The 18874-nt window shown below is 48.3% G+C and overlaps 1 long non-coding RNA gene across 1 annotated transcript; it reads left to right on the top strand.

Annotated features, from left to right (window-relative positions):
- The first annotated feature begins 244 nt into the window (after positions 1–244).
- Positions 245–1964, top strand: LOC135398957 (uncharacterized). The gene is made up of 2 exons (XR_010424159.1): positions 245–564; positions 1811–1964. It is a non-coding gene; the product is annotated as an uncharacterized LOC135398957 (long non-coding RNA).
- Positions 1965–18874: the final 16910 nt, after the last annotated feature.

Below are 18874 nucleotides of genomic sequence, written 5' to 3'. Positions count from 1 at the left end.
ACAGTCATCCTTTTGGCCCTGCATAGTCGCCATACGCATATTCCTACATACGTGCATATCCAGTTCCTGCTTTAGTCATCACATGTCATATATGTCATAAGATACTTGGATCCGACTTGGCCTTAGTCCCCATCATTACTGCACAGACATAAACAAACATCTCACGCCCCTTTTGTCCTGGCCAATCTCCCTTAGTGGCTCACGGCCATTATCTCATTGGTAGAAGAAGAAGAAGAAGAATACTTCCGCCAGGATTCCAATGAGTACTCTGTGTAATCCTGTACAGTCGCTCGTGACCAAGTGCCACAGTGAACGGGGCATTAGGTCCCAGATCATCTGACTGAGTCCCACCTATGCAGATGGAGCGTAGACTGTGACCACCGGGATGAACGCAACATATCTGACGTTCCATCGGAAGGTCAGGGCTCGCCAATATTAGTCCACTCGGACTACGAGCTTCACCATTTGGCGGTCAACTTCGCGCAATTCCATCCTGGGTCCAGATTCCAATGTGACCAAAGAAGCACCTGCTGAACATCCAGATATCCAGTCCTCTTCCACCAGGTACTCGTCAGGCGGTCACGTTTTAGATGCCATCCAGTAGACCCCGAACAACTCCGTGCCTACATATGCAGCGTCAGCATGAAATCAAGTTCAGAACGTTGCACCCTCCACGATGCACAATGCGATTTTCAAGTGTGTTATTCGTTTAATCTTTTTACATATAACACTCACTTTCGAAACTTGTCTACAATTTCTGTAGCAGATATCATTGGTAAATTCGGTCCTTTAGCTCCCTCCAGGGAGAAATTGAAACGCGAGCAGGTCGGCGAAAACCGTGTTCCAACTAACGAATACTCTCTGACGGTTATTCAGAATGACCACTTATTAGAATACGGTAGCTTTGTTCCATGATGAGGAAAGTCATGCCATTTTACTTGTCATGCTCCGTTTCTCAGCTGAACACTGCATCGGGCTGGGTCAAGTTTGTACTTACTAGGCCTTGTGGCGAGAGCATCAAGAAACCTTCCGTCAGCGTAACCAAATTCCTAATAAGGGAAGTAGTAATATTGAGAAATAAAAAGGCATTTGGATACAAAGTTAGCACTCCACCGATGCAACGTCGTCCCTCTCTCAAAGCGCGATGACCACTATCGTCTTCCCTAACATCCCCCCCCCCCCTATGACTCGTCATAGCGACACTTGGTCATAGCTACACTTCAAAACGATGGTGATGATGATTGGGAGCGCAGTGACAATAGCGACAACGAAGTCAACACGATGGCGTAGCTGAATAGGCTGTCCGATTAATGTGCCACTGGAAGTCCTAAGCGTGCATGAACGGACTAGACCATCGCCGCCAGTATGTACCTGCACCACCCGTGCAAGCTTCCAAAACATCCTATAGGCTGCCGCTGATCTGCGAGTAACACAAGCGTTGAGTGTTGCTCGAAGTTGCCTGCCGGCTAAGATTTTCTGACCATAACTGTTGTAGGTAATCCCACGACTACTGCTTCCAGTAAGAGTTAAGTTTTTCTCTTGCTCGAAAGATCTGAGCCGGTCCGATGTACGTATGTGTTGTCTGTCGCATTCTTATGGGCGGCAACGCAGTAAGTCTCTACCCTACTAATAGATGCGATGGACATAGAACCTGTGTATCGTTTGGATCTTCTGATAATTGTGCCAACGGTCTTGAATTCACAATTGCCTCTACCTCTCTCAACACTCTTACAACTGCTGGAAGTCCAGCTTACTCCGACGTAATGTTCTTTTTAAGGATTCCTTCACTGTGCGCACCATTCGTTTCCAGACTGCACGTTCTGCGATGAACACCCACATGATTCGAGCTTGCGCTACGTACTTCTGTACAGCTTCGAACTTATTGGACATCATAGCGGGGATCAACTTCGAACAACCCTCTTCACCGTTAGGAAGTTCTCTGAATAAACTTTCCTTGGCATACACCTTCGCGCAACAAATCGTTTGACGGTCATGAGGAAGGTACCGTACAACTGATCGGTGACCAACTCAAGATGGATGGCTCTGGTAGTTGTGCAGGTAAATAAGGGTACATGAGCCTTTTGATGTCTTTCGTTTTGTAGTACAATTTAACAGCAAACTCCACGCCCACAACTTCGAAAGGAAAGTCTCGTGAGTCTCGTCCTGTCCACTTCGTGTGTCGTCCGCGTCTTTACCCCAAACCCAGGGTCATGTCTTCTACAAGGTACTACCTTCAGGTAGAGGTGCTTCTTGTTGTGTGCATGGACGCGCCCTCAGACAGCGACAGAAGAGACAGCGCTGGATATCATACTTCACGGATTGTCGACATTTGATTATCCAGTAATCCTCCCTTAGATGATGCAGTGTTTCTTGTACCCCAGCATGGGACATCCGCAGGTGGTCTCTGAGAATTGTGAGCCGTGTGGCTTCTGAGGCTGGTTGCAACAATACGGGATGCTTGACAGACGGTGTCTGTTTTGAATACTGAAACCGACCTTGAAGTCGAAGGATTCCGTCGCTTTGCTTGTACTAGCGAAAAGTCTCCAGATAGGGTGATTTCATGGACAAGAATCTTGTCTGCGTTGCCTTAATCCAGAACTTCTCCGCCATTATTACCTCATCCGCTCTGAGCGTACTTGTTTGTTTACGGTCCACATGACTTGAGTTATGTACGTAGCGCAGGACCCGCGCTTTAACTCGAATGTAACCGGACCCCGCCCCCCTCCCTCCAGATCCGCCCCTGGGTGAAACTACCTTTAACGCTGCGCACACAAAACGGTACAGGCAGGCCGCAAGAAGAGCAGTCAGAAGTTCAAGTCGATGTCAAGTCGGACGCTTATAAGGAGGGCAACCCTGCACTTGCTGACGAGGAACTTCATGCTGGAGCAACAATACCCCGGTAACATCTCTATGTAGACTGCCATCCAAAAGTCGTTATGATTGGCGTCTGCAAAGATGTACATCTCTTCGTCGCTTCGTCGTTGGTACCTTTATTAGTCTAGGAATGAATAGTTATTCCAGTTTGGCGACACCTGCACACCATTCCTTCCACACTGACTCAATAGATATCCCGGCAGAATATCCAGTACTTGAGAACAGGCACCGGAGGACGTCGAAATCGGTCCCACAGCAATCAGAGTACCTTCTTGTGTGGGTTTGCCCCGTTTCGATTGATGAGTTTCCATCTTTAAACATTTGTCGTAGAAGGTTCTCGACGCTGGTTCCCCATTTCTTGACATTCATGCCAGCGTCTCCTCGTACAGTGTTACGGCGTCCGACGTTGTGTCCACACAGACGACTAAATCGTGTATGTACAGAGTGTCACCCTGTCAAAGTCTACGCCGGCATGCCATGCTCAGCAACTACTCAATGCAGATGGAAAATTGTGTTGTCTACATATAAAACTTCGAAGGGCATTCGATCCTGCTAAAGGAATTGAGCATCGTACTGCAAAGTTATAATGCAAAACGTACGAATCCCTTGTTCAAGACAATGAAGATGGTGGTGCTATGAAGGGAAGGAAATACAGAACTGAAGCGCAATACAATGTATCGTGTGGTCAGCTGTGGTGGACAGTATCTCAATGACACCACTATGCACTGTTATCGGCTGTTGTCGTAGCTACACGGCAAATTAATTACAACGCGAAAAGCGGTCAAAGCTGCGCCGTATTAGAATAGAATGAATTAGAATACGTCATTGGGTTCGCCATGTTTCCGTGTACTAGCGTAACGGTAGCGTTCGCACCCGTAATCAGTATACACGGTGGTGGTGGTGGTGACGAACCGGCTTGCCGTTGTTGGCCTCACGTATGTGGGCTGCGTCACGACTGTAGCCAGTATACACCATATGTTCATACAAGTGCAATCCAGTAATCACAGGGACTGAGTCCGAGAGATTTCAGAAATAAATTCTCACCTGTCATGCGCTGTTACTACTATGTCATGTTTTGTATGACGTCTGAAATATCTCTGGAGACGCAGCGATGATTTGACAAGAAGCAATACTTCTAGCCTACAATGCAGGATGCCACGAGCTCCGCATTGACACGTTCACGAACTTTCGGGTGGAGTACCTCCCAGCCAAAACATATAACGGTATCACCGCTGCTACGTCACTATACATAGTTATACCACGGCAGGTTAAAAGCAGACCGTTGGCCCTTCTTGGTGCACAAGAACGTTCAGCCCAGCGGTGGACCCCGGTAACAACAAGCAACTTCTGGGGGCACCACCGCGGTATCCTTTCAGTTACCAAGGATGAAGACGCGTGTTTCATCTCTGACGACGGTATACCTCTTGCAGAACTGCTGAGGTAACTACGCATCTTGGACCCGTCACTTCCGAAGTCAGCTGCCGCGGAGTGCATTTCAAATGCTGGCTGCGAACACGTCTCTGAGCGAATTGATGACACTGCCTTCTTGCAATCGTGAAAGGATAACAACAAGAATGAAAGCAGTGATGACGACAGTCCTCAACATGTTCGTGAAATATGTGTCACCGGCAGTGATGGGCAGTACTTGAAGTGCCAAGTGCTGCTTTAAGTGTTTTTCTGAGTGTTGAGGAAAGACGAAGAAGGGCGTATAGCGCTCCCTATTCTGTTTTTGGTGTTGTTGTTGAATGAACGTCTGGACGTCGGGCAGCGCGGTTGTTTACTTCCATATTGTAACATTTTGGTGCCGAAACCCGGGACGAAGTTTCCGCTCTCGTTACCCGGGGATAGTTTCACCTCTGTTCACCCGGGATACTACCCGCTCTCGTCATTTTCGGAGGACAACTCAGCCATTGTCGCCTGACCGCCACGTTTCGTAGCCGATGGATTGTCTTCGGCAGGCCCGTGGCATCCTATGATCAGCAATCATCCGTCTCATCACCGCGTCAGAGGCGCTATAGGCCACCGGTGATGCAGCACTCGGTGACGTCGTGAATATCACTCATCGACTGGAATACGAGTCCAAGGAACTCAAGGACCTCGACGACGCCATTCAGGAATAATCGACGGCGAGGTCTTCGAACAGGAGTTCCTGGAGACCTCAGAGTATCAAGACTACATCATTGCTGTTTTCAAAGTTGGCCGCTTCATTGCGCAGGACCCTCCTCCTTACCTCACTCCTCTCGTAGACTGCGGTAGGTCCACAGACCGTCTGAATTGCCCTAATGCTGCTTCTGAGGTAGGAGGCAGTTCTGATGAGAGAGATTCTGGAGGGAATACCTGAGAGGATTGACACTCCAAAGGACTGCTTCAAGTGCCAGCAAGGAGGACATAAGGCAAGAGATTGCACCACTGAACCCATACCACGAATGGGGCCCGATGGTAAGACGGTGGAGACCCCATATATTGCTCCTGCCCTGCCAACGGGTAAGGACTTTCGCGTCTCTACGGTCTCGCCTAGCATGAGCATCGACAAGTACGACACTATTCCCGTTAAAGCCAGCGATTCAGAACTCCGTGTGCTGTTCGCTCCTTTCTGTGAGATTGGGCTGTGCGACCTCCTCAAGAGCGGCGACCTGCGACGTGCAAGGCGCACCATGTCAACTGTTTTTCAGAAATCGGCCATCATTATCGCGCTCGCTGGCAGAGGCTTCATGACGTTCGCCCAGACAGAGTATGTGAAAAAGTCTGCCTTTACAATGCCGAACCCGCACAGCTCGCTGGAGGACCCTAACCTTGAGAAACCATCGGACCGCGTAGTTCGGGCCCACATGGCTGTTGTCTTGTCTTCGACACGTGAACCAACAATTCAGTTTGCGAATGTGGCCAACGAGTACGGCTACGACTATCCACAAGACAGTACCTTCTTTGTCCCAGGGGTGCCATATCGTAGTGGCAGCTGCAGGAGCAGCCCGTGGACTCGACATCAAGGATTTGCGTTATGTCGTCAGTTACGACCGGCTTCAGAGCATTGACGGGTACGTCCACTGTGTGAGGCGTACTGGACGTGTGGGAAACTTGGGCCGAGCGACGTCTTTCTAAGACTCTGACGTTAATGGCTCCGTTGCGAGGGCGCCCATGAAGACGCTGTCGAATTTCCAGCAGGAGGTCCCCACTAGGCTGGTTGAAGCACGAAGCGAAGTATGGTGGGATCTGTGGAGTTTTCGGAGGCGCATCATCACAACGCCGGCCGGGGAGCATGTTGAGAAAATGACGAGAGGGGGGATGGTTCTCGGGTAACGAGAGGCGAAACCTGCACGGGTTTCGGCACCAAAATAATGTACCGAAATGGGAGGAGACAAACCGGACTCGATGAAGCTCAAACGTTTACTCGACAACCCCCCAAAACAACAGGGCGCGCTATACGCCCTTCGTCTTTGCTTAACACTGAGTACTTGTACACTTTCCCATCAAGCACTCGACTGGAAATGCAAAGACAAAAGCAAGAAATATCAATGAAGTTTAGTGTCTAGAAGCATTATTTTTAAACAAGAAAATGAATTGCTGCCCTTCTTTTTCATAGTATACCGAGATGCAAGGACAAATAAATCAGGAAATAAAAATACTTTCCACTAGCACAGCTGGTTGCCTGAGTAGCTGCAAACGGAAATTATGCCATCGTTAAGTTCATGCTCATGGGTAAGCACTAACTATAGTTTGGATTCAAAACTACCATTTGCAAAACAAAAATGCTAACATTGCCATTTAGCCTATCAAAACGAGCACTTTATCAAATTTTGTCACCACCAAACGGTGACACATGACTCTATGCGAACTACTGGCGAATTATTGGGGTCATTTCGTGGCGACACGGCCTAGCGCTCTGAAATTGCTAGTCTGGCGCCCGCGCTGGATCACGTGACCGTTGCCATCCGAACATGAGAGCCAGAAATCTAGCGGTTCTAAGGTCAACCTCCATGGAGCGAATTTTTTTTAACTTAGTCCGCGCGGCAGACTGCCACGCGCGTTCCGCCACCAGTTGTTCACCGGCACAAACTCCATGCGACGAAAAACCAGCGGACGGCGTCGGGAAGTCTTGCTCAGATGCAACACCACCAAGATAAAGAAAGCCTGCTTACTCGTCGACGTGACGTAACAACTAAGAGTCAGCCAATCAGGATCGTGTTTTCAACGGCGGTAGCCAGTCAGGAACGAGCTTTCAGCGGCCGTAGCCATGGAGACTGATTGACTGATTGATTGGGAGGTTTCTGGCGCAGCGACAAAGCCATGGAGACTAACCATCGTTGTCTGCGATTAGTGTATTTTTTTATTGCGTGTTAGCGCAGCGAAGCAACTGTGGCTATGAGCGGCGTACAGACGTGGACAGATGGAGAGAGGACAGCAGGAAGGAGAGGGGGACAGGGGGGTTAGTGTGCGTCCTGGGCCGACTTCAAGGGGAACTGTGCCGACATTCGTCTGGAAAGCCTTCGGAAAACCCAGGGAAAACCTCAGACAGCACAGCCGGTGGTAGGATTCGAACCCACCCCCTCCCAGTCTTCAGCCTTGGCTACTACCATCTGCGAGTAGTGACTGAACGTCCCCGCGTACTAAATGCGAAAACATTAGGCGCAAAACGGTCGCATATCTTTCTCAAGAGTGATTTTCTGGAAAGTTTGCACTTTTTGTCTACAGATTCAGGTCTACAGATTCGAAGTCAGCTGCAAGCTGTACAGGGGTAAATGGGAGAGATGTCTTCACTCTCCTTGTGTTTTCTCGAAGGTCGGAGCGGTCGGAGGATATGTCACGTGGGCCTCCGCTAACGGAAGGCAAAAAGTGAGCCCCCTGGAAGACGCGAAGGGCCACAACGTTGCCAGGTGTGAGCCGGGCGCTCCGTCGGCATAACATGACGTCACAGTTCCCAGAAATAAAAATTTATTTTCTCTAACTTCCGCGTCACGTAGAGCCAAAATATTTTGCAGAAATGTAAAGCGAGACAAGATTTTAGTAACATAACTTTGGTAGGATTCTGAAGACGCGAGATTTAGTCCATAGTGGCTCTTTAATGTTACAAATGTTGCAACTAAATCCAACAACGGTAAACAAAAACAAAAAGCTGTGTCCAGTAATGTACCGAGGGCATATTCAATACTGCTAAAGGAAAACGTGTTTCTCGGCAGATAATGCATGGCGTTCTAGCAGTGCAGTAGGTGAGACAGCGAGCAGGCGACAACACCCCATACCAAGAAGAAGAAAGACTACTCAGGAGAGCTGACAAGGCAGCGAGACGTAGGTGGCGCAAATTCGTTGCGGAACAGCGCTTTGATTAACCGGTCTCGTGTTCATCTGCAGTTGACGCTTCCGGAACCGCTGACGCTGGGCGAAAATATGTGACATGGGCGGATGGGGCATGTTTCACGACGTTTGGGGGCGCTCCGAACCGTATTCTAAAACGCCATTTGTGGTCGTGCAGCTGGAGATTTTTCCGCACAGAAGCATGCATCGCCTACAATGCGGGTCTGAAAATCGTGGCGCAGGGATTTCTACAAAAGAAATGACGTTCCCGCCACGGCGCTGAGGGATATTTCCTCGGTCTGCTCTCCTTTTAGTGTATTCTGTGAGTCCTTCATGTAGTGAGCTCACATTTGCCCTCATTTCGATGCTTCTGCAGCTCATAAATGGCTCAAGCGTCAGGGAGTCAAAGTAATGCAAAAAAAAAAAAAAAGAAAACTGCCGCGACAACAGCGAAAACCAGCAGACGAAAAACGAGGCGTGATTTGCACACGTCACCTCATTGTCCAAGGGAACATCGGTCTCGCGAGCTTTCGCGAACGCCGCAAAACGCCGTGAAGAAAGTTCGGCATGTCCAACCTTTTTGGCTCGGCGTCTCTCATCTCAGAACGCCGGATATGCGCTCTACTCCCGCACTGCCTGCAAGCGACGTCGCGTCGGGCGTCATCAAGTGGGAATTGGGCATCATTTTGACGCCTCGCGCAGGGCGTTCGCCGCCGAGTGAAGTTCGCTCTTTTTCGCTGCACATTCGCTCCATGGAGGTTGGCCTTTAGCATGGCCTTTAGTCGCTTGGATAACGCTAGGGGCGTCGCGGTCGCTAGTTTTCGGGTTTTGTCGTCTGCTAACCCACGTGAACTTCAACGTGCGGACCCTCGCAACTCGCAGTGCGGATGTGACGACACCGGATATAGCTGTGCAACCCCGGGCCCGGTTGTATCGGGGCCGGGCGGAAAAACTGCTTGCTTGCAAATTCCTGGCGCTCGGAAAGCGCAACGCAAACGTGCGAGATTGCTGCGCTTTGACCAAGCAAACATGACTGCTCGGAATCTGGCAAAAAAAAAAAGATGCCACGAAATGACCACCCTAATTCGCCATATGTAAAAAAAAGAAAAAAAAAACGCAGCGAAAAACAAAAAAGGCTGCACTGAGGAAGAGACACAATACACACTCTTCCTTAGTCCCGTTTTTTGCACTTACACATAGATTGCAAGTTTCCCCTCTTCAAGATGCGAAGATGTACGAGGGGCGTTCAAGTCAAACCGGGACTTTTCATTTTTCGCAAAAGTAGAATGAACTTACAGGCGAGAAATTTGTTTTATTTTTCACCGTAATCTCCAGCTGCACTAATGCACTTGTCCCAGCGTTTCACGAGGGCTTGGGTGCCAGCAGCGTAGAAATCCTTACCGGCGCGCAGCAGCCATGATTGGACCGCATTCTTGACCTCGTCGTCGCAGCTGAAGTGGCTGCCCCCAAGGAACGCCTTCAGTGGCCCGAAGAGATGGAAATCGCTGGGGGCGAGGTCTGGACTGTAAGGGGGATGTGGCAGCAACTCCCAGCCAAGTTCCTGTAAGGTGCGTGTCGTGAGATGCGCGGTATGCGGGTGTGCATTGTCCTGTAGGAGGAGGACTCCTTTGGTGATGAGGCCCGACCGCTTTTGTTTCAGCGCCTTATGCACATCCCTGAGAACCTGGCAGTAATATGCACTATTGATGGTGGTGCCACTGGGCAGAAAATCAACATAAACAACGCCAGCCTTGTCCCAGAAAACCGTGGCCATGACCTTACCCGCAGACTGGGTGCTTCGGAACTTCTTGGGAGCTGGCGAGCCCGGATGCTTCCACTGTTTTGATGCGCGTTTAGACTTAGGAGTGAAATGGTGCACCACTCAAACGCTTTGCTACGGCTAAGTGCATCGTGGCCATATTGAGCCTGAAGTCTTCTGTGAATTTCAGATGTCTTTACGCCTTCACTCACGAGAAACTTCATGACAATTCGCTGTTCGATGTGCGCGCTCACCTCGTTGTCGGCCATCTTGTACAGCACGTGTCTTCTGTTTTGCACAAACTTTGGACCACTACGTGGTGAACGCACAGGCCTGTCGCGTGTGAAAATGATGAAAAAGAGGCAGCGCGAGCCATTTGTACACTCAGGAGACAGAAAGTCCCGGTTTGACTTGAACACCCCTCGTAGTTGCCTAGGTTACTGCACAACTGTTTTTTTTTTTAATTCCATGTTAGCGCGGCGAAGCAACTGTGGCTATGAGCGACGTACAAACGTGGACAGATAGAGACACGACAGCAGGAAGGAGTGGGAGACAGGGGGGTTAGTATGCGTCCTGAGCCAACTTCAGGGGGAACTGTGCCGATATTCGTCTGGAAAGTCTTCGGGAAAACCCAGGGAAAACCTCAGACAGCACAACCGGGGATAGGATTCGAACCCATCCCCTCCCAGTCTTCAGCACGACCTTGGCTGCTACGAACGAGCGGGACGCCGTAACCCATGCGGCTGTGCCGCTGGTCCCCAACTCAGTTGCAATGTAGTATTTTAAAGTACAATTCCCAGTGCTTTGTACTTTAACTACAGGATTCGGCAAGATAAACTTCGGGGTTTGTAACGAAGATAAAACAAATAGAAACAGTGTAGGGAAGCTAGAGTAGATGTTAGAGGACGTATTATGCCCCCAAATTTTATATCGATATTGCCACTTAATCCGCTTCTCTGCGGATAAATCGTGAAATTAAACAATCGCCGCTGCCTAACATTTCCAACCGGCTATACCCGTGTTTCAGCTCCTTTCCGTTAGATGGCGACACGGTCGAATGCGGCGTTGCAGACGACATCGAAACCAAGTGAATAAGTGGAACTGAATACAGAGTCGTATTTTGCAACGCCGGGTTCGACCGTGTCGCCATCTAACGGAAAGGAGCTGAAACACGGGTATAGCCGGTTGGAAATGTTAGGCAGCGGCGATTGGTTAATCTTCACGATCTATCCGTAGAGAAACGGGCCAAGTGGCAATATTGACATAAAATGTGGGGGCATAATACGTCCTCTACCACCTACTTTAGCTTCCCTACACTGTTTCTATTTGTTTTATCTTCGTTACAAACCCCGAAGTTTACCTTGGCGAACCCTGTACATTTAAAATATGGTACTTCGTACTGTACTTCAAGTACCATTGACGCCATTTACTTTACAAGTACAATTTTGGGTATTTTGCTCATCACTGGTCACCCGTGGATCTGCGTGGAACTATACCGAGGGTGCAATACAGTACTTCGAGGACCGTCAAGCGTTGGATTAATAACGTCATCTCTGTGCAGGATTGACAGAGGCGATTGATTGATTGTGCACAATGGCGTAAAGCAGTATTATAAAGTATTTTCAAAAATAAACGCGTAATCCCACGTCACAATGAATTTCCATTCCCTTTAGCCCTCGTTACAACCCTCGACTTATATGCGCGACTTTTTTAACGTTAACCTGCATAAATCAATGGGTCGACTGAATTCAAAATTGCTTCGAAATTAAAACAAACGATCAAAGCAACTTGCATTGTGCATGTAATACTCGTATTCAGCTACGGCCATTTGGAAATTCTGCTATTTGCGCAGCCCTATTTATCGGGGTAGCCCCCAAAGGCTTTGTAACATTTTTGCGCGTAATGACTGGCAGGGTTGTGAGAGGTAGAACAAAGAATTCTAAAATCTGATTTACTCGTTGGTCCAAGTAACTCTTTTACATTTATCCGCCACACGAGTGAGTCAGTGTCTCCATGTGGCAAGCAGATGTAGATCTACCAGTCACAGTGTGAACAGTATTCCCTGTCTTGCGAAACATGTTGCAAGTGGCACGAGCAGGGTCACTTGGAATATTGTTTGGGAGTGAGGCAGCAAGCGTAAGAGACAAGACAAGTTTATTCCGAGTTCAGAATGATCTGATCCGAGCGGCTGGGCTTGTGGTAGTCGTTATCCTATGCTTGACGAAGTTACAGCAGGCCAAAGGTCCGACGACGATATCGAAGATGTCTCCATATTCGCAAAGCAATGCAAGAACGTCCTGCGATCTTCAGCTGGAAGCTCTGGGGACAAGCATTACTTCACAGAAGTCAGCTGTCTGAAACTTTGCGCTTGTTGTGGTCAGTGGCGGATTCAATGGGCTCCAGCCCCCCCCCCCCCCCAAAAAAAAGACGTCAGTTTATACATTGGATTTCATTCTCTCCCCTCCCCCACTTCGCGCTCCGATAAACCGCCCCTCCCCCCAAACCGAGGGCCTGGATCCGCCGCTGGTTGTGGTTGATCGTTGGGAGTACCATGGCGAGGTCTCGGTTAACAGAGAGCAGCTAACTACTACTTTGGTGCACCAAACACTGCTATTGTCTTGAACGTACATGAATACCGCCAAGGACACATTCGCAGGGGCTTTCGTGTGCTCCATCACTGCCGCAAGAAAGTCATGAGTAGTTACCGCAGGTTCAGCATCAATGCGGGAGAAAGTAGGTCCAAATTCGGCTCTACTTGGTCCGATCCACAATAGATAGTTGCTTCGGAGAGAATTAAAACCGAGAAGAACGTCCGCGACGCAATCAGAAATCACCAAGAATTGCACGATGTACAGAGTCAGCGATGGCGACACCAGCAGTGCATGCAGAAACCAAGTGGCCAGACGCCTTACCGTTGCCCATACGAATACAAATAAAGCGCTCTGTAATCGTATGGGCATTGGGAATGGTACGGAGCTAATTACCTATAGAATTGAGACGTGACACTCGGCTAACTGCACAGTTGAGGAGGTATATAATGAGCAGCTCTACATTTTAATTGCCCATACTTGTAGATTTATTTTGTGTTGTTCTCTATTACGGGGTTCTGTTATTGTTCTATATTCTGTATTATATTATTCTATATTAGTATATAAGTTCTATGTTGCGGGGTCTCTACTAGTTTGCGCTACTGACACTGTATCATAGAACTCTTGACTTGTGTATGCACGTACTTGTTTGAACAATTAAAATAAAAATAAATTAAGCTATTCTTGAATCAGCTGCCTCAACTCATGTGTCTGTGTGGGGCTGTAGAGATGACTGACTGGTGGTTGTGCTGCCGTTCACTGTTCCTGTTTTCATAAGTGCGAGCTCTACGCGCACGATGGTACAGATGAGTGTGGCCAGCGCGGCATGATCTGTTGGAAGTGCAGAGGTAGCAAAGGAAGCCGGATGTTCAGGCAGGATGCGTTGCCGTTGCAGATCCTCATAGCGTTTGCAAGCACTACTGGGCTCAGAAGCTACCGCGAATTTGAGGAGGGCCACCGCACTGAAGGAGGTCTCTGCTAACCCATTGAGGAGATCAGAGCCGTAGCGATGGGGTCGCCCCTCGCCAGAGAGGGCGTCGAACGGCAGGCCCTGTGAGGTTGGTTGGACAGTATAAAGCGGGAATGAAAAGAATTTGGAATTACGACCTCAGCACTGCAAATAAGCGTTTTCGCTTCTTTGTTTACAGAGCTTCTGACGGCAGTGAGGGAGGGAGGGGGGGGGGGGGGCGCTTCAGGTTTACCCTGCCCAGGACGCAAACTCGCCTCGCGACGGCTCTGGAGAAGTTTCGGGCACAGTATGATTAACTTTACGACAGGCCTGCGGAAGGTCAGTCATGTAAGACGCAAAAGGTTCTCCGTAAGCTTGATGACGCGTTAGCATGTACTGCCTGGGATTCAGCATTGTTTCTTCGGTATTTCTGAAGGCTTCCGTTAACAGGCGTTTGAACGTGCCCCAGGAGTCAACGATGCCTCGTTATTTTTGTACAAGGTGCGCGGTGTACCTGATAGGTAAAAGATAGGTAGGTACGTGGGTCGTTTGAAAGGCGGAGAGCTTCATCCCAGTTGTTGTGGATGCAGATGCGCTCAACTTGGAGCAGCCAGTCCTCCACGTCCCTAGAGTCATCGTCGGAGAACAATGGCGGGTCTCGTTGGCGGAGGAGGACACTGGGAGCCGGCACAGGAGGAGGAGACGAGTTTACCACTCCTTCAGGCATTCTTACAGGCAGTCGTGTCCCAGATCGAAGATCCGTGGCGAAGGGGGAATCGAAGAGCACCTCCACCACAATGTTAGGTAGTGAGGTAGCAAGCGCGGGAGATGAGACAACACAAGTTTATTCCGAAGCCCGCATTATGTGATCCCAGCGTCCGGGCCGCGCCACGACCCCTCATCCTCGTCGAAGTGCTTCATCACAATAGACGACCCGCACCCCTACGTCATTGATAACGCAACGACGCTGCGCAAAGCATGCTAGTGGCCACTATCAGCCGACGCGTTTTTCCCGCTTATTGCCCACAACAGCACAATATAACCTTGAACCGGTATTCTCCTGTCGTCAATCCCCGGAATCCCCCCTCCCCCCCCCATCCCCCGGGATGAAAATCCTGCGCAAATCCCCGACCGAAACCCATCCCTTATCTTGCTCCCTATCTATATTCCTTATTTTGCTCGAAATTTCGCGGAAATCAGATTGGGTCCAAGGACGCGACTGGCGCGGTGTGGACGGTTACTACGACGTGCATCGTCTCAGGAGAAGCATTGCACGCTCACACAAAAGAGAGTCAGATAAAAGCGCGTGCTGGGCACGCTCCCAACTGCTCCAAGGTACACTTGACCCTTCGACATACCATATTTACTCGCGTATTTTGCGTTCTCGCTTAATTTGCGCACCCCTAGTTTTTTTGCGCGCGGATATCTGGCACGCGCATCTCGGCGCCCGTGGCGATTGCTTTTCGCAACACCGTCGGTGCTACAGAAGTTATTGCGGTGCTTTTGTTTGATTTGCGCACACTTTCGGATGGTGGTCCACTGACGCGGTGGACGATACTGTCACTCGAACTAAAAAACTCGGAATGAAACGCTGGACAAACACTATGACAAACCGTACAGCACAACATGACAAAGTTGGCGAACATATCGTGCTTCCGTTTGTCAAGTGCGACTAGCGGCGTCTTCCAGCAGCGTCTCGACGTATTTCACGGCTATATGAGCGGCACTTGGCGGGCATTTTGCATCCCGACCGTCGGCAGTTGCGCGGTATGTGGGTACTTCTTCCGCGCTCGCGCAACGCAGTGATAACGTCAATATCGGCTCTACCGAGAGCCTATATGACTGGCATACTAAAATTTTGCGTCGTTTGAATATCGTAACGAACGTCCACCGTAACGAAACCCCAACTTTTCAGACTTTTTTTTTCTTTGTGGGGGATGCGTATACGAAGAGGGGAGTCAAGTCCTGTAGATCACATAAACAAAATACAGAAGCCGACACTGAAGATTTTTGTTTAAGTTTAATTTGTACAAGCTTTCGCGTGGAGGTCCACGCTTCCTCAGGTACAAAGTGAAGTGGTGACACACATAAGTATATATAGTATAGACACTGCTGTACAAAGAAAGGGAAGAGGAAAGGAGATATGGAGCCACGTGTCTGTGTACAATGAATAGCTGGGCAGACGGATAAGTGACCTCTAGAAGAACAGTAAAAGGTGTTGTTGTGAACAAAAAGGCTCGCCAACCCAGTTTCGCGGAAGGGGGGTCAGGAGTATGGGAAACGAGTGGCCCAGAATGGACAAAAGGGAAGGTTACGGATTATCTAACGGAGTACCAGACGATGACTGAAAGTGGGGATTCAAGAATTGTGCACAAATAAATATAGATATATAGCTACTAAATTTACATAAGCGGATATAACGAGCCAGGACTAAGATTCAGACCATTTGGTGTGAGACACTTGAATTGCGAAATTAAGTAGGACTCTCTATTCTTACGTTTAATGTCGGTGCGGAACCCAGATTCTAGTAATACAATTTTCAAATCAGTTTCAAAATCGTGATTAGGTTGATTGAAGTGAATGGCGACAGGAGTTTGGCGGGCATTTAGGATATCAAATTTGTGGCCATAAAATCGTTTTCTCATTGTGTTGGAGGTTTCACCGATGTATTGTGAATTGCACTTGCTGCAGAATATCAAGTAACAAATATTGGGTGAATTACAGTGGAGTGAATGACGAATTTTCAAACAGAAGTCACCCAAAGTGCTACGGGCAATGGTGGACGGCGCGATAAATTTACAGGTCTGGCACCGTGTACTACCACAGGGATAACAACCCGGCGAGCGCTTCATCATGCATGATGACGTGAGGATGTCGCGCAAATTTTTCGATCTACGGAATGCTACTAATGGGGGAGTGGGAAAAATTTCCTTTAATTGCTCGTCAGCATGTAATATATTGAGGTGGCGTCTAAGAATGGAATTGGTATTGACAAGTGATTTATGATATGTGGTGGATAAAACTACATTACTTAAGTCCTCTTTACGTTTCGGGGTGAATAAGGACTCCCTGGATAGGCTAGATGATTTGGCAAACGAGTCATGGATGAGTTCAAATGGGTAATTTCTTTTTTCGAAATCAGATACCATTTGCTGAGCATGTTTTACAAAATCAGTCTGATCTGAGCAGATTCGTTTCAGGCGCAAGAACTGACCATATGGAATACTCCTTTTCTGGTGATTGGGATGATAGCTTTCATAGTGGAGATACTGGCGCTTGTCCGTTGGTTTCTTGTATAGTTCAGTGGTCAGCCTACCAGATTTACATGACACTGTCACATCAAGGAAGTTGATGGATGACCTTGAATAGTTACAGGTAAATTTAATTTTGCTATGCAGAGAATTGAAGTGATCAAAAAATGACTGCAGAGATGCCTCATCACCAGACCAGAGGACAAAAATGTCGTCGATGAACCTGAGATATATAAGTGGCTTAAGGGGGAAAGAATTGAGGGCTGAGTTTTCAAAACGACCCATGAATAAATTGGCATAATTAGGTGAAACCCGGGAGCCCATGGCAGCGCCATGAATTTGGACGAAGTGTTGATCGTTGAATACGAAGTTATTACAGTTAAGAACTAGTTCTAAAAGGGGGATGATAGCGGGCATGGGAAGAATATCGGAAGGGTGAGAATTAAGGAAGTGTTCAACAGCAGAGAGACCTTCGTCATTGGGAATGTTAGTGTATAGCGAAACGACATCCATTGTTGCCAACAAAATGTCACCATGGTTACTGAAATGGTCATGGACAGCGTTAATTTTGGAAAGGAAATCGTTTGTGTCTTTGACAAAGGATGGGAGAAGGGGTGGGATGTGTTTGATGCAGTGGTCAGCAACTAAGGATAATTTCTCTGTCGGTGTGTTTATTCCTGAAATAATGGGTCTCCCAGGGTTATTGGGTTTATGAACTTTGATCAAAAGATAAAAATTACCTGGTGTAACGTTCTTAGGACGCAAGAATTTGGAAATATGGGACGGGATAAGTTTACTAGTGACGAGTTCATCAATTTTCTTATTAATAAGAAGACAAAAGGAAGGGGTTGGATCCTGATCGATAGCTCTGTAGAATGAGCGGTCACTTAACTGCCTGTCTGCTTCCGCGATGTAGTCGGATGTATTGAGAACAACTATACCGCCACCCTTGTCCGCTGGTCTGATAATAATGTCATTACGGGCTTTAAGATTTCGTAGCGCTACTTTCTCACAATTAGACAAGTTATCAGTGTGTACAATAGATTTCGAATAATTTGTCTTGATATCCTTGTGAACGGCCTTGATGTAATTGTCAATAAGGGGGCTAGTTCTAGAGGAGTCCGGCGTCCAGCTAGAGGGGTTTCGGAAGGGCGCAGCATCTGAGCTAGGTTTATCGTGAAAGAAGGTTTTCAGGTGCATTCTCCTACCTAAGTTGTGCAGATCGTGCAGAATTTCAAATTCATCAATATTACGCTCCGTAGGTACAAAACTGAGACCTTTTGAGAGAACACCAAGTTCAGCCTCGTCGAGGGTCACATCAGAAAGATTAAAGACGGTGTTATGGCCAGCCTTCGTGGAAGATGGTTCAGAATTTATCACGTCACAAATGCCATGCGCTAAAATGGGAGATAGAATAAGATCATCACGTTTCGATTTTTTGGTTTTGATTTCGTGAATTTTCTTCAGCTTATTGGCAGTGAATTCAGAGAGATTAAGAACTTCATGTTGAGAGAGTTGGTTAGCAAGCTGTTTGAGCTGGTTATCAATATCTTTCAAGACGTAAGAACTTTCCTGTCTGAGAATTTTAACTAGTTGGAGCGACGCATTATTGAGAGCGGTAGCCCACTTCGTAGAGCTCAAGGGGGAATGGAACTTAAAAGACGGCGTGATGGACAATGATAAACCTTTGGGAATTATACGTTGAGATATACAATCTGTATAAAAACTAAAATTAGACAGGAATCTAGCTTTCCTAGCCAAAAGTTTACGCGCTTTCAAGAAGGGCACTGAATGACGTTCATTGTTCTGTACAAGTCATTGCGTCCGACCGGACCTGCGTTGTCTAGACTGCTTACGTGTTGTCATAGGGAAGCGACGGCTAACTCTCCTCTGTGGCCTGGCTGGAGGAGAAGAGCGTACTTGAGCAGACGCACCACGCGAAGTAGAAAAAGTCCTTGGTGAAGAACCCACGTTCACACAGTCAGACACCCCTGGAGATGCATCGGGGTGAAGTGGGGATCGCAGGTGGACTCCGGCACTATGGTTAGCACACTCCGCAGGAGAGAAGCTGATTACGTTGTCAGCGGCTGGAGAAGAGGCCGGGGGACTGTTGATGGGTGAAGCTGGAGCTTGTGGAGAAGAGGTCTTGGGCACAGGGGTTGTA

Source organism: Ornithodoros turicata, chromosome 1, assembly GCF_037126465.1.
Source record: "Ornithodoros turicata isolate Travis chromosome 1, ASM3712646v1, whole genome shotgun sequence".
Lineage (NCBI taxonomy): Eukaryota > Metazoa > Arthropoda > Arachnida > Ixodida > Argasidae > Ornithodoros > Ornithodoros turicata.
The sequence above is the reverse complement of the archived record's forward strand: the minus strand, read 5'-3'. Positions and strand labels throughout refer to the sequence as shown.